Consider the following 13,888-nt stretch of genomic DNA (forward strand, 5'->3'; position numbering starts at 1 on the left):
GATGCTGAAAACCCATCAGTGACCTTCAGCAGAGATGACCTAATCTGTCACAGGGGAGAAAGCGAACAAGCACACTCAACCCGAAGTAGAAAAATCAATACAACGCAATGCAATGCATCTCTCAAAGGCTAAGCGGATTTTCACAATGCAGGAAGTGACACAAGCGCTTTCAGATGTATCATCAGCTCTATTCACTTTCCTAGCATTAGCTTTTGTTAAAAATAAAATTGCTGCTTGTTCACCTGGAAGGAATGGTGAAAGCCTTTGGTATTTGTCTGCTCCTTCCTCCTCCTACTCAAGGAGGAATGTATGTGAACCACATCATAACCTGATCTTCTCTTCTCCTCCCTTTCTACGGAGGAACCTTTATGCGAGAAATTTTTCAGTAGCTATTAGGTATGAAGATTCCCTGCCATGAACTGTACCCTCTCCGGCCGGAGACGCAGGCGATCCCTGCGCAGGCAGGCAGGGAGCACCTCACCACTCCTGAGGGCTCTCCCTGCGACCCGCGGAGCGCTGTCCTTTGAGGGGGCTCTCGGGCACGGGCCAGCTCTGAGCAGCGCCCTGCTTTGCAGAGGGATTTGCAGCCCAGGCTGCTCTCCCGGAGGCACATCGCTTTGCCTTCCCTGGAACGGGGGCTGTACCTTGGCTGCAGGACACACCTGGCTGGCACCCGGGGTGACCCAACAGGGTACGCGTCTGCTCCAGGTTTTGCCATCAGATGACGGGAAGCTCCATGCATAGCGGACTATGAGCAGACCGAATAGTTATCCCAAATCCAGCAGGCTTTAATGGATCACAGAAACACGATCAAGGTAAACTCGGAGCGATTGCTCTCAGCCTGTGCTCTGCTCAAAGTTCACCGCTGCTTTTCAAGCCCAGGAAAAAGCCTTCCTGCAGCTTGCATTAATCCATCTGTCCTCGGCTTTACTTTTCCCCCACAAACTGCCAGGATGACTGCCTTGATTCATGAGAGAATCACTAACCAAGCAGAGAAACACATTTGTCAGGCTCAGCTCCTGACCCAGGGCTCCAGTGCGACCTCACTGCTGGCCCCGGTGGCCAATACTGCAAAAGTGTCTGCTTTCCTCGTGAAATTACCATCCCTGGCACAAGCGGGTGAAGGTAAAGGCAGAGCTCTCCTCTTGCATTTGCTTTCCTCTATCAGGAAAAAGCTCTGCAGGCTCACGAAAACCAGCAAAGCTGTGGGACAAATAAGGAAAGCCTGAAAGTCTGAAGTGCATCTGCGCCAGGTCGGGATGCGGCGTGCCACCCAAACACCCCGGGGAAACCTGTCACGCTGCAGCCACCCCAAAAAGCTCCGCCGACTCGGCAATACGGCACGCCATTCGTTTTTGTCTACAGCTTGTAAAAGCAAAGCCAAAACGCTTCACCAAGAGTTAACCAGCAGCACAGAGACAGGGAAAGAAGAGGAAAGCGTCATAGGGAGCTTTAACATGAAAAAGACCAGTCTTGCGTACTACTTCTTCATAACCACCTCGGGGAAGCAAGTTACTGCCAAGTATGTTACGCCAGGGCCTAGCCCTGTCAGACAGTGGTTTTCGACTGTGTCCTCATGATTAGGGTAAAACCCCAAAGGTCTGGCTTTGGTTCCATGTATAATCTTGTGAACCGTGCTGTAAACAGTCACGGGACTGGCATTTTGTAACAAACTCATTACCTTAGCAATAGCTGTAGGCCAAAGCACCCACTGGCTGAGCTGGGCTCTTAGGTGGCACCCCGAAAAGGCGATGCCTTTGCCAGGATCCACAGGGACCCCTGAGCTGCGCTGCCAGAGCCAGCAATGTGCCTGAAACTAGTCTCTGGCAGCAGGGGAGAAGCTCCAGCAAGCAGCAAGGTGGAGGTCTTGTCACAGCCTTTGCCAGCTAGAGAGATCTATTCTTCTGATTAACCCTTTATCCCTAGACGATGGAAAGCTTCCTGAGCACCACAGGTAACTGTTAGCTTTCCAGATCTCATGTGATCTTCCAGCAGAAGGACTTCGGTTTTCCCTCCGAGCACGTCTACGCTAGAATTTGGAAGGATGATGACCCTAAGTCAAAGTACCTCATCTTTCCTGTTTCATCTTTGAGGGTGGCAGGGAAAGAAGGAAAACCAGAAGGCAAGTACTGGGCCTCACCCACCTAGAAGTGCCTAGGAAGACTGCCAGCAGGAATAAGATTAAGGCAGTTCAAGAAGTGTCAGCCCAGAGGAGCAGTTCCCCATCTTTCTGCTGGGGCTGCACATGCGAGGTGGAGAGCACCTCCTGACCAAGCCTGGCTCAGCAGGGGCAACGCACCAGCTCTCCTTGTGCCTTCCAGGGTGGCTCTGTCCCCAGCAGGTAATGGGGACCAGGGGAGCAGACAAGCACCACAGGCCAGACCTGTGTGAGCCTGGCCAAAATACAGGGGAGCTGTGCTCATCCTTCTCCAGGCTACGTGGTCTTTATTTAATAGCAACACAGCCGCTTAAACTTCCCAGGATGACTGTCAGCCCCAAGTGCTGTACTCCAGGGTATTTGGGCGAGAAACCAGATTATAATAAAGTAAAAGCAGGAGGGGTAGAAAAATATTATTCCTAACTATAGTTCATCTTCTTGAAAAAAAAACCCTGTTTCAGTAACAGGCTCATTGCGAGAGCTTCTGGAGTTCCTTTCCAGCGTAAGTCCTTGGTTTCTAATGCACCTCCCAAGTTGTTGAGGACCAAATGCAGCATCAGGAAGGAGCGCTCACATGCTCTGGCATGCATTCAGTCCCGTTTTCTGTCCTGCATGTGCTAGTCACTTGTCTTTTTTTGACCTGCCACACAAAGTTTGCTGAGCAATGCACAGCAACATCCAAGCCTTTTCCCCTCAAGTAATTCATTAATCAGTTCACAACTCTTCAATGCTCTTGCATGGTTTAAATTTCTTTCTTCCCATTGGCATTGTATAGCATTTATTGATTCTGTATCTCATTTGCCATTGGAAAGCACTGAAACCTGAAAGCTCCATGCAGTTCCCATCATTTCCCTCTCGCTTAACACCAAAAAACACAGTTCCTTGAATGTTTGTGTAATTTAACCTGGGTCTCAACAAAATCTTGAGGTACATCATAATTAATGCAGCTTTGTGCTGAAGTTTAACTAAAAAGCTTTTCATCACTTTGTCTTTTAACCTGTATGTAAACCAGGACATTGCTTTAATCCATAATAGCATAGTACTTTAATAAGCTCTTAAGAGTGGTGTTGGCAACAGTGGCTTTTGGTGGAAGTTTTTTTTTTTTCTTTTTTTTTTTTTTTTTTTTTTTTTTATATCACAAGCAAATGCCTTTGTCCACTGTTTTGTTGGTATAGAATCATAGAATCAGTGAGGTTGGAAGGGACCTTTAAGATCATCAAGTCCAACCATTAACCTACCCTGATAAAAACACCACCACTCCTAAACCATGTCCCTAAGCACCTCATCTACCCTTTTCTTAAACACCTCCAGGGATGGTGAATCCACCACCTCTCTGGGCAGCTTATTCCAATGTTTAATAACCCTTTCAGTGAAAAAATGCTTCCTAATATCCAATCTAATTGAAGTTCAGTAAATTAGAGGAAAATTATTTCTTTTGAAGGAGCCATTATCCAACCAAGTTTATAGAAGGAGGTTTGAAAAACTGTTTAACTACTACTGCAGCCAAAATGCGCAATGAAGTAAGACTTAGAGCTCTGAACCTTTGTATCACTCTTGCTTTCTCACATTTTTTAAAATACAAAGAATATACCTAAATTTCCAGTGTTACAAAAATGCTTTGATTGTCTGAGTTTATTCCTTCCTTCCCTTTTGGGACTATTGCAGTGGAGAGTCCACACGACAGAACATAACAGAAACCACAGATGTGGCCAGCAAGAGCTGAAAAAGCTGTTATCCACACCTTCCCCTGGCATAGCATGCTGAAGCGCTCTTCTACTAAATCTTAAAGTGAAAATACCCTCCTGTTAAACAACAACACATCATTTCTATAAATCGGGCAGGCAGAAAGTTCTGCTCCCTTTTCCAGATGTGCTTCTCTGTTTTCACTCCTCTCAAATGCAATGCATCTTATTTCCAGGGGCGTCACCTGAGGCCCAGGGGATGGGAAGGTACCTCCTGAAGGCTGCATCTCTGGAGAACTCCCCCATCCTTCTCTAAGTATGGTCAAAGCCTGAAATAAAGAGCTAGTGTGCTGAGTGCTCAGCAGGCAGCAGTACCTCCTGGACCTCCAAATTTAACTAAAAATACAACAGAAGGGACCCTTTTACACAGCCACGCAATTAGGCGCACAATGCTGGTGAACTAGACTCCGGTTAAGCATCCTGCCAGCACAGTATAACAACTTAAAGTTTATGGACTGGATTCTCATCTCACTGAGCTCATTTTTATGTTCGCTTTGGGGCAATGTATGCTATAGTATGAGATATGAAGAACACGATGGTGAGTTGCTTGTTACGGTGGTGACATGCTGGTGCTCCACAGAAAAGCCTGCTAAAAAAAAAACTGGCTAGTACTAGCATGGATAACATTACTGACAAGCATTTGACACAGCCTAATTTAGGCTCACAGATCATATTAGAATTGCTTTATATGAAATCTAAGCAGACTTTAGCCATGCTCATTTAAAGCAATTCAGAAGTTATGAGCTATCATACACAATTTAGAGCTCCAGAAGTTTGCTTGTCTCTGTAGGTATTTGTACGCTCCTCATTCCTTGGAAACACTCAGATGCTGTCAACATGAATGACTTACCTCTCCCACTCCTGGGAGAGGCGTACTGTTTCTGTTGAACAGATGTACTGAGATTCGAGTTGCCCAAGGTCATTCAGAGGGACAATAGAAAACCAAAATATTTTTCAACTCTTAGTTCAGCCCCAACTAGGAAGCTTTTTAGCCTGCACCAGAGAGGACAAACTGAAAGATTAGACCTTGAGAACTATTCCAATCAACCAACAAGGCAAAGTATTGTGTTTAGCACAGCTGACCTCCCTTTTGGCCCTGTTGAACCAGATTCATGAACTTCAAGACCAACTTTTCTCTAACAGCGGAAGAGCCAATATTAACAGTACACAGATTTGGCCAAGTATATAATCTATTTTAGTCACACAAAATCCAGCCTAGAACGGAGCCCCCTTAAACTCTAATCTCTTCTACACATTTCTGCAGATAAAAAGCAGGACCAGTGTTTTTTAGCACTATGTATTATTTGAACCTAAGCAGGCGAGAAGCAGAAACGGAGAGCAGAGGAAGGAGTGGGGGGGGGGGGGGGGGGGGGGGGGAATAAATTAAAAAAAAAAATCAAGGAAACATATGAAAAAAAAGTACCAATTGAAAAGAAAGGCAGGAATGGCATAAGAATACTGTGCTTTTTCCTTCTCCCATCTCTTTCTCCTCCCTCACTTAGTTGCCTTCCAAACACCAATTCTGTTACTTTCTGCATCGTTCCTGGCACTGGCAAGCCTAAACACTCCTAAATCAAAAGTCACGCCCTCAGAATTACTTGATTGACTTACAGATCACACAGATCTTGAAAATAGCACCCCTGTGGTGTGCCTGCAGAGTTCATTTTTTCACACAGAGCATATGCCCACAAGGAGCTTAGGGTAACAGCTGATACCCTAAATACTATTAGAGAAGAGAAAGAGCTTCTTACTAGCTCTCCTTGGTCCCGATGGAGCAGACCGTGGCCATCAATCTGAACCACAATGTTCAAGAGTTTTGCATTTAAACTCAGACCTTAAAAGGACAGGCATGCTTACCTATGCTAAGCCCTTTACTCTGCTTTCTGATTTTCAAGTTATTAGGATTTGCTCAGATTGTGTTTCTCTGCCATCATATGAACATTTTTTCTCTTTTTTACACAGAAGCTGTAAATAAAACTCATGACAATTAAAAAGAAAGCCAGAGTTAGCAATACTCTGGCTTTCTTTCAAAAGTAAGCTTACTTTAATTGATATTTAACTCGGAGGCGTGTTGCAAACACTTGGGGCATTGCAGCGTTCCCACAATTCTTCAAAGAGAGCAAGTCTGTTATTCGCTATCCACTTTCCATCCTCTGAGTCCTATGACACAGATGGAAACAAGAAGGTCAACCTGGATGAGTGGATCAGCTGTTTGGTAGATGGCTCAGAAACCTGGTACGGGGATTTCACATAAGTAGCAAATCCCTAAAACATTCTGTTAGCATGGGAATCAAATAGACAACCCCTGCTGGGACCCCTAGGTCACCCAAGCACACGCTTGGGGTTTCAGTCTACAGGGTAGATTTGTTATACATCTATTTAATTATGTCATAGCCAGAAGGCTATAAAACTACCTGGTTGATAAGCTACAGTTAAAACACAGGAGTCCACGGGCTCCCAGAAACCAGCCCTTTTAAGTGCCAGCAACACAAAGCAAAGAAAAACCACATGGAACAAAAGAGTTATTTAGTAGCCAGGAAACAAGCAGGTTATTAAAATTGTGAAGGAGAACTTTAATTACTTGAAGCAGTTGTGGGAAACATTACCAGTTACATCTCTATAATAGATTTGAATTTACAAGTCATCACTGGAAGGCTGTAATCAATCCTGACTTTGTTTTGCAAGCCAGTTCAAAGAAAAGTTTAAATATGGAAAAAAATACTGTGTCTTTTCCTATGGAAATAAGAGAATTATTTTTTTATTATTTCTCCCAGCTTCACATTTCCAGCAGATTATCTTAAAAAAAAAAAAAAAAAACAAAAAAAACACCACCTTGTAAAATACAGCTGCAATCATCAGGCTTGAGAGGTATTACAGAACATGGAACCACTCAAAGGGATTAACTCCTAATATCATCCAGCTGAACAGCATGAGCTCATCTGGGCTTAACCTTCTGAATCCATTCCATTTGTAGGACCCAAGCAAAAACAATAAATCACAGCTAACAAGCAGGCAATTTTTATTTTATTTTAAACATTAAGAAGGATGGATGACTTCCCTTGCACCTCCATTAAGGAACCAAATTTTTCCTGGAGAGGGCATATTTATCTACTCGAGGCTGCTATGTTCCCATTAGTGCCAGGCAAATAACTTGTAAGGGATCACCTGACAGCACATCCCTTTGAGCTCACAGATTGCCATGAGCATACTGTATTTCTCTCCGATTCATTTGTGAACACAGAACAAGGAGCACAGGGCTGGCAGGTGGAGTGGTACTGCCAGTTAGCCCATGGGCTTGGGGACACAGCATCGCACAGGGCACAGACCCTCGCCTGGCCCAAATGGGAGAGAAGTTCAGCAAATTGGTTGCAGTGTATGGTGGGGAAGGAAACCCATCTCCCATATCTCACTTATACTTTGGCTTGTCTATTCCTAAATGTACTGGTGGAGCCGAAACTACCCTGGAGACCTGCTCAGAGCAGATAGATGGAAACAGCCCTTGGGCTGCAACAAGCCCCAAGCAAGGAGGAAGAGGCCCCACAAGAATCAGTCTGCATGCTAAGTTGCCAGTGAAGGGAGGGTGGAATAGCACAGAAAAGGCAATTCCAGTGGCTCAGGGTACAAATTTCTTCAGTGAATCTCTAACTAGAAAGACTAAGGAATTCAAAAAGGTCCAAACTGCTCCCTCTTTAGCCTGCCTGCGACCAAGCTGATAAAGTGAAATAAAAAAAAAAAATGGGACAGGAGGGCTTAGGAAAGCTTTGTGTTTGGTAGAGAAACAGGACATTACCAGTGGAACATTTAAGAAAGTTCTCTGCTGTTTTCCTATAAGCGTTGACCATAACCTCTGCCTGCAAGGTCTCAGTCCTCATCACTCAACTGGAGTTAAGGAGTGAGTGAGAGTCAAGACACCAGTGAAGCCGGACATGCCAATACTAATTTCTGTGCACCGCTGGGCAGTCTTTGGGTATCCCATTCCTCCTGCGGTAGCTGCACTGCCGCCCTGGAAGTCAGAGGAAGACACTTTGCTGTCCATCCAACAGGAAAGGGCTACCACAGGAGTGACCCAGCAGAATGGATCTCTGCCTGCCCCTTCCCCAAAAATCCCCCATCTGCACATCTGAGAGCGGCCTTCCCGGTCTGAAGTGCCCTCTGGCGATGCCTGCCCATACAGCCTCAGCAATAAAAGCAAGGGCAGACCCCGGCTCCCTGTATGAGCAACATGCCGCCATTTAACCACCTGGCATTAGGCCCGGCTGCGTAACTGCCTGCATAAGGCCTGGGAGGGCTGGCAGGGAGCAGGCACCCTTCTGGGCCCTCCGGTACCTCTTGGCCCTAAGAAGATCGTAGTAAATGAGCGTAACGATGTCATCGGGAAAAGGGAATTAGCGCTCAGAGCTAGGCGCGAACTTAGTGCACAATTTCACTGCTTTCCTTTTATTCCCCTTCACCCTTTAAAAAGGCTGGTTGTAGAAAAGTTAGTGGCCAGTGCAGTCAAACACTGAGCGAAGGAAGGTTGTCAGAAGGACAAGATGTACCAGATGTACACGGAAGCACCAACCGAACAAAGTGTTGTTGATGGGATTATACAAACTGAACTGCTCTGGCAGCCCTTCTGCTCACTCTTAACTGAGAAGGGGACTCACTGCTTTAAAAAAGAAAAGAAAAAAAAAAAAAAAGCAGAGAACTTCCTTCAAGTTCATTTTCTAAGCTTCCCCAGCATGTTTCCCTCCTGCACAGGCACGAGGGCTGAAGGGGGAGGGCTGCAGTCAGGGCACCCTGGCTGCACAGCCACGTTTCAAACTCATCTGGGTTGGAAGGCTGCAGCATAGCTGCTTTTTGGCATAATCACCTAAAACGCACCTGATAATTTTTCTTATTCCATTCTGAGCTATACTTCGTTTGGCACCTTTATGCCTGCTGCCCGTACTTTGTTTTGAAACAAAAGCTCCCTCAGGAAGCACCATGGCATAGCTGTACGGACAGATCTGGCCTGAGCCATCCAGGACAAACCCAGTACAACTAATAACAGTTGAAGCTAATTAATCACTTTTAGCATGTGTAACTTATTGCATAAGGCAATTAAAAAGAAGCAGAACTCCAATGCTGAGGCACACCCCATGGCACAGGAAATAAAACATTTGTGATTTTGGGTGCATGCTCCCACCTCCGCGCAGCAGCTCAGGCTGTGTCGGGGAGGCCGTGCTCTCCACCCGGCGCTTCTGCTGCAACGCTCCTCACCACAAGGCTTCATGGGAGCTTCTTTCAAACAGTTATCCTTTAATTATAAACCACACTGGATAATTATGCAATTGTTACTGATTAAGCCAATTTGATTGTTTGGGATGATTCAAATAGGCCACATGATGTCAGTTCTCATGAGGGATGAATGCACAAGCACTTTTGATATGAATATCCATCCCACGGCATTTGAGTTGCAAATATTCATGTGCGACTACAACATTGACTTGTGCAAAAGGCTTTTCCAGAAAGAACAGCTATAAGTTTATAGGAGAAATCCTGGAGCAGTCTGAACAAGCCTGAAAAGACAGAGGGAAGAGAAGTGAACTTCAGAGTCTAGTCCCTCTTCAGAGGTGTCATTACACTCACAGCTGATACGTGGCAGTGTTTTCCTCCCTTCCACCAAACAACACTGAATCGCTCCATGCCAAAACACTATCCCACTTCAAGAAAATTTCAAGGGCACCAGCCAAAAGGGGCACCTGCCTTCACTTAAGAGCCAGGACTCAGGCCCTTCACTCCCAATTACAAAATACACACCCAAAATAAGAAGCATACAACCAACACAGGAAGACAATTTAGGAATGAGATTCACCAAAAATGAAAAACAGGTTGAGACTTGTCAACCTTATCAAATAATTCAAATTCACCTGCAGGACCACTGCTTGCTGAGTTTGTGCACAGTTACTGCAAAATTACTTTCAGCCGAGGTAATTTGGCAAGTTGAATATAAAATTTAACTGCCACTTTGCTCTAAGGCAGTGCATCTGCTGTGTGGGACTCTTCCTTACTGTTAGTGTTCAGTGTCGATCCCACTGGGAACGGTGAGTGTCTGAGAGCAGAGGCTGGCTCCGGACCTTTTGGGAAAACAGCCTGCCAAGGTCATCGCCCTTGTCTGCATCCCTTCTGCCTGTTATTGATGTCCCCCGCTGCCCCGACAAGAAACGCTAACACACAAAGGCCAAGCAGCAGACTGCAGTTTAGTTCTCACTCCACGCGTGTGCCAAGTTTTAGGTGACAGAGGCAACAAGCAGCATTCACACACCTGCTGGGCTGGCTCGTGTAGCGCATGCAAGGATGCCGCTGAGCGGAAAGACTTTCAGAAATTAGCTGTAAAGGCAGATTCAAAATGGGCGTCTCTAGCTACTCCCACACACTCGGACATGGACACCTTTTCCATGCCCAAGCTGGAAGAGAGCCCAGCAAAGCTGTAGTCGCGATGGTGTAACTAGATATTTGATTTTTTGTTTTCTTGCTCTACCTAAAGAATTGTTAAATTCCTCTATTTTTCCTCAACTGTCAAACAGGAATCCAGCTGCCTGCCAGACAACAGGCAGCCAGCAATGAGAAACTGTGATTCCACAGAAGCACAGTCCATTTCCTCTTTACCATTCAGAGGAGTCAGACCAGAAGTTGACCACAACTGCTGAGGTGCCTGGGGTTGCAGCTCCTAGCCACAGAATACATTACACAGCCTCATCTTGCTCTGCTTCACACCAACAGTTGTGATGCGATACATCTAAAGTTGTGTGATAACGCCTGGTTGACTGCAAGTGCAAAGGATGCTGCAACTGTAAACCTTGTTCTGCTCTACAAGTCCTCCTGGAGGCATTGCAACAACCACCTTGTAGAGTGCAGGAACCCAAACAGCACGTGCCAGCCTTAGTATCTAGACAGGACATGGGGACATCAACTCCAGGCAGCTTCTTGGGGAAAGCAGCATCTATAGGCCACCCCTTCAAACAACACCACCTCTTCCACCAATGCACGAGGCACTCGCACTAGTTAGCGGGTCACAACAAATACTGCTTGAGTGATAGAAACCACGTTGCTCATGCGGCTCGTGCACCCTCAGTTTGCAATGGTTTGGGAGCAGAGAGGAGTCATTAAAGTATTTAACACCTCGTTTGCATCTATACTTTATTAATAGAGAGGAATTGCTTTCCAGAGCTTTCATTTGTAAAAACATAACTCACAGCACTAAAGATTGCCCCAGATGGCACTTCTGCTACTATCAGGAAGCAGCACGGGCCAGTTGCTCCCTAAGGGACAGGAAGGGAGGCAAGCAGAGTAACAGGGCTAGAAGGACTGGTGCCTTACCAGCCAGAGCCCCATCCCACAGTACCTGAGCAAGGCAAGCTGGAGATAGCAGCCTACATCAGACAACATCACGGTGACAAGGAAGGTCCTTGACTAAGCCAGCCCACAGGTCTAGCGCAGCAGGGCCCACAGCCAGGCACAAGCATGGCTGAACCAGAGACCATCACTTCTGCAACACAGCCCTGACCAGAGCTGATGGCCCAGGGCTGAGTTTAAATAGAGCTCCTGCACCCGTGGGCAGGGGCTGTGGGTGGAGGGATCCCCAGGTGAGGCTGGTCAGGGCTGTTAAGGCCCCTAAGTGGGACTAGTAAGGACTAGTTTCTCTCCAAAAGGTGGCAGTTTGGTATCCAGCAGAAAGACAAGTGAACTATCCAGAGATTTCGTGTGTTTTTCTAGAACATAGATGGTACTGGCTTAAGATCATTGGAGTGCCTCAGAACAGCACTGATAGAGAGATAACAGCAACGCACACCAAGCTAACACACTGACTCGTCCTTATCTCCTGGTGCGGTGGGATTGTTCTCTAAAAATTAAGTGAATATTGATGAAAGTTATTGATTGAGAGCTCTGCAGATAGCTATCCTGTGTCTGTCCACAGAGCAGCCACTGCAAATAAACTCATGACAAATACAATGTTAACAGATGCCGCAAGACAGTGACAATTCTTCTCCCATGCTGTCAGGAAGAAACTGGTTTCATCTCCACACAGAGTGTAAGCAGTGTGGTTGCGTAGGTTTTAGTCACTCAATGCAATGAGACTGCATAGCCACACTATTTAAAAATCACTTTCAAAACTATTTAAAGTGTTTATACAAGGTGATCCTTTCAGATCTCTCAGGGTAAGAAAGGTTTCCATCCAGTTTGCATAACCTCCTTGTGCCCTTTCCCATTCCTGGTGCGGCAGCAGGACCATGCTGGTGAGGCACTTGTATACTCTCCTGATCGAAAGTACCCAAACCTCATTATAATAAGAGGTATATTGGGGGAGGAAGGGAGAGACAGAGGGATCTTTTGCCTGGAGAACAGTACTTACACCACTGCACAGAGGACAGTCATAACTCTCAATGGCATTGTAGATCCCAAAGTTACCTAGAGTTGAAAAGTTCCATATTCCATTACCAGAGATCAGGAAAGAGAGATGCCCTGTAATTTAGCCCCTGACACAGTGGCATTTTGTCTCCTACTTGAGTACTCTGGATGCTTTGAAAAGTGCTATTAACTCTTCGAAGTGATGCTAAACTACTGGCATTTTGCAGTTTCAAGTACATATTGATTTTTTAATGATACTGTAATTCACCTTGTAGATCAATGCTTCCATTTGTGGATTTTTACTTTTATTAACTTGCATTCTTTTAGAGAGATTATTTTGTCTTAGTTCTTCATGGTATTATACAAAAAATAAATGGAATGTTGTTAAAAAAAACCCCTCAGCCATTATTGTCAGCTGTTACTACGAAGGACAAGTACCCATCTGACTGTCGGCCTCTCCATCTATTACCAAAACTGCCCAGAGGCCCATCAGCTTGTCCTGAGCTAAATGAATGCCTTTCAGCTCCTCACCAGCAGCTCTATGAACCCCAGGAAATACTCAGCCATTCCTCTCTTGCTCACTTCAGGAGCAGAGGGAAGAACGAACTACTGGGAACCTAAGGCCTGAATTTAAGACTTCCACTGCAATGTGCACTCAAGCATGCCCAAAATAGGGATCTTACTCGTGATCAGGTTGCTTATCTGAGGTCAGAAAAAAGACGTAAGAGCTGAGGACCTGTTTGGAAAAGGACAGCAAAGAATTTTAGGACTCCAGTAGAGGTCAGGAAATTGAGAAACTTTTTTTTTTTTTTGCACCATCTGATTTTTGAATGGCAGCAGTGTGGTGTAACAGTGAATCAATAAAAAGAATAAATGATGAAAACCCAAATGGACTCTCAACATCAAGCTGTGCCGTACAAATCTGTCCACCATTCCATCTCAGATAACATTGATAAATGCGCTGAGACAAACCATAGGTAGGAGTAGATTAACTAATTATGATTCATTTCAGAATGCATCCGTCTATTTGTAAATGTCAGTCTTAAGGAAACAGTCTTGCCTCCTACTTAATCTGCTGTCTTCTGAAAATCAGATCAGTGACTGAACTTTTCCCAGTTGTGACTCCTCACAAAAGTGCACCATTCACAGAACTCTGGGTGCCAGCTAGACCCGCACCCCACCCTGCTCCATTTAGCAATGCGGAAAGGACAAGAGGGTCATGATCTGCAAACAGAAAACAGTTGACTTAACCGTAGGAGGAGCTGCGTACTCACATACTTGAATTCTCAAGACTAATTCATGAGGGAGACAGGCAACCTGTGCTCTCATTTATGTCCACTCTGTGAAACAAGTGGCGTCACTAAGTGTGCAAGTTCTCGTTCCTGTCTAAAGGGAGGAATTTTTTCCTTCAGTGGAGAAAAGAGCATGTTTCCCAAAGGCTCCGGGGTTGGAGACCCCTCATCAAGTATGAGAAATTCCTCCCTGAACTCCTGGGTGCAGAATTATGTGTTGCATACTGTGTATTTTCTCAGGGATGCCTGGATGGAGCTGATAGCCCTGTTTAAACTACAGGTATTATTAGTTCATTCTGTTACATTTATTCTTGTTTCTAATTATG

Source organism: Vanellus vanellus (genome assembly GCF_965231255.1).
Source record: "Vanellus vanellus genome assembly, chromosome: 7".
In the NCBI taxonomy this organism is placed as follows: domain Eukaryota; kingdom Metazoa; phylum Chordata; class Aves; order Charadriiformes; family Charadriidae; genus Vanellus; species Vanellus vanellus.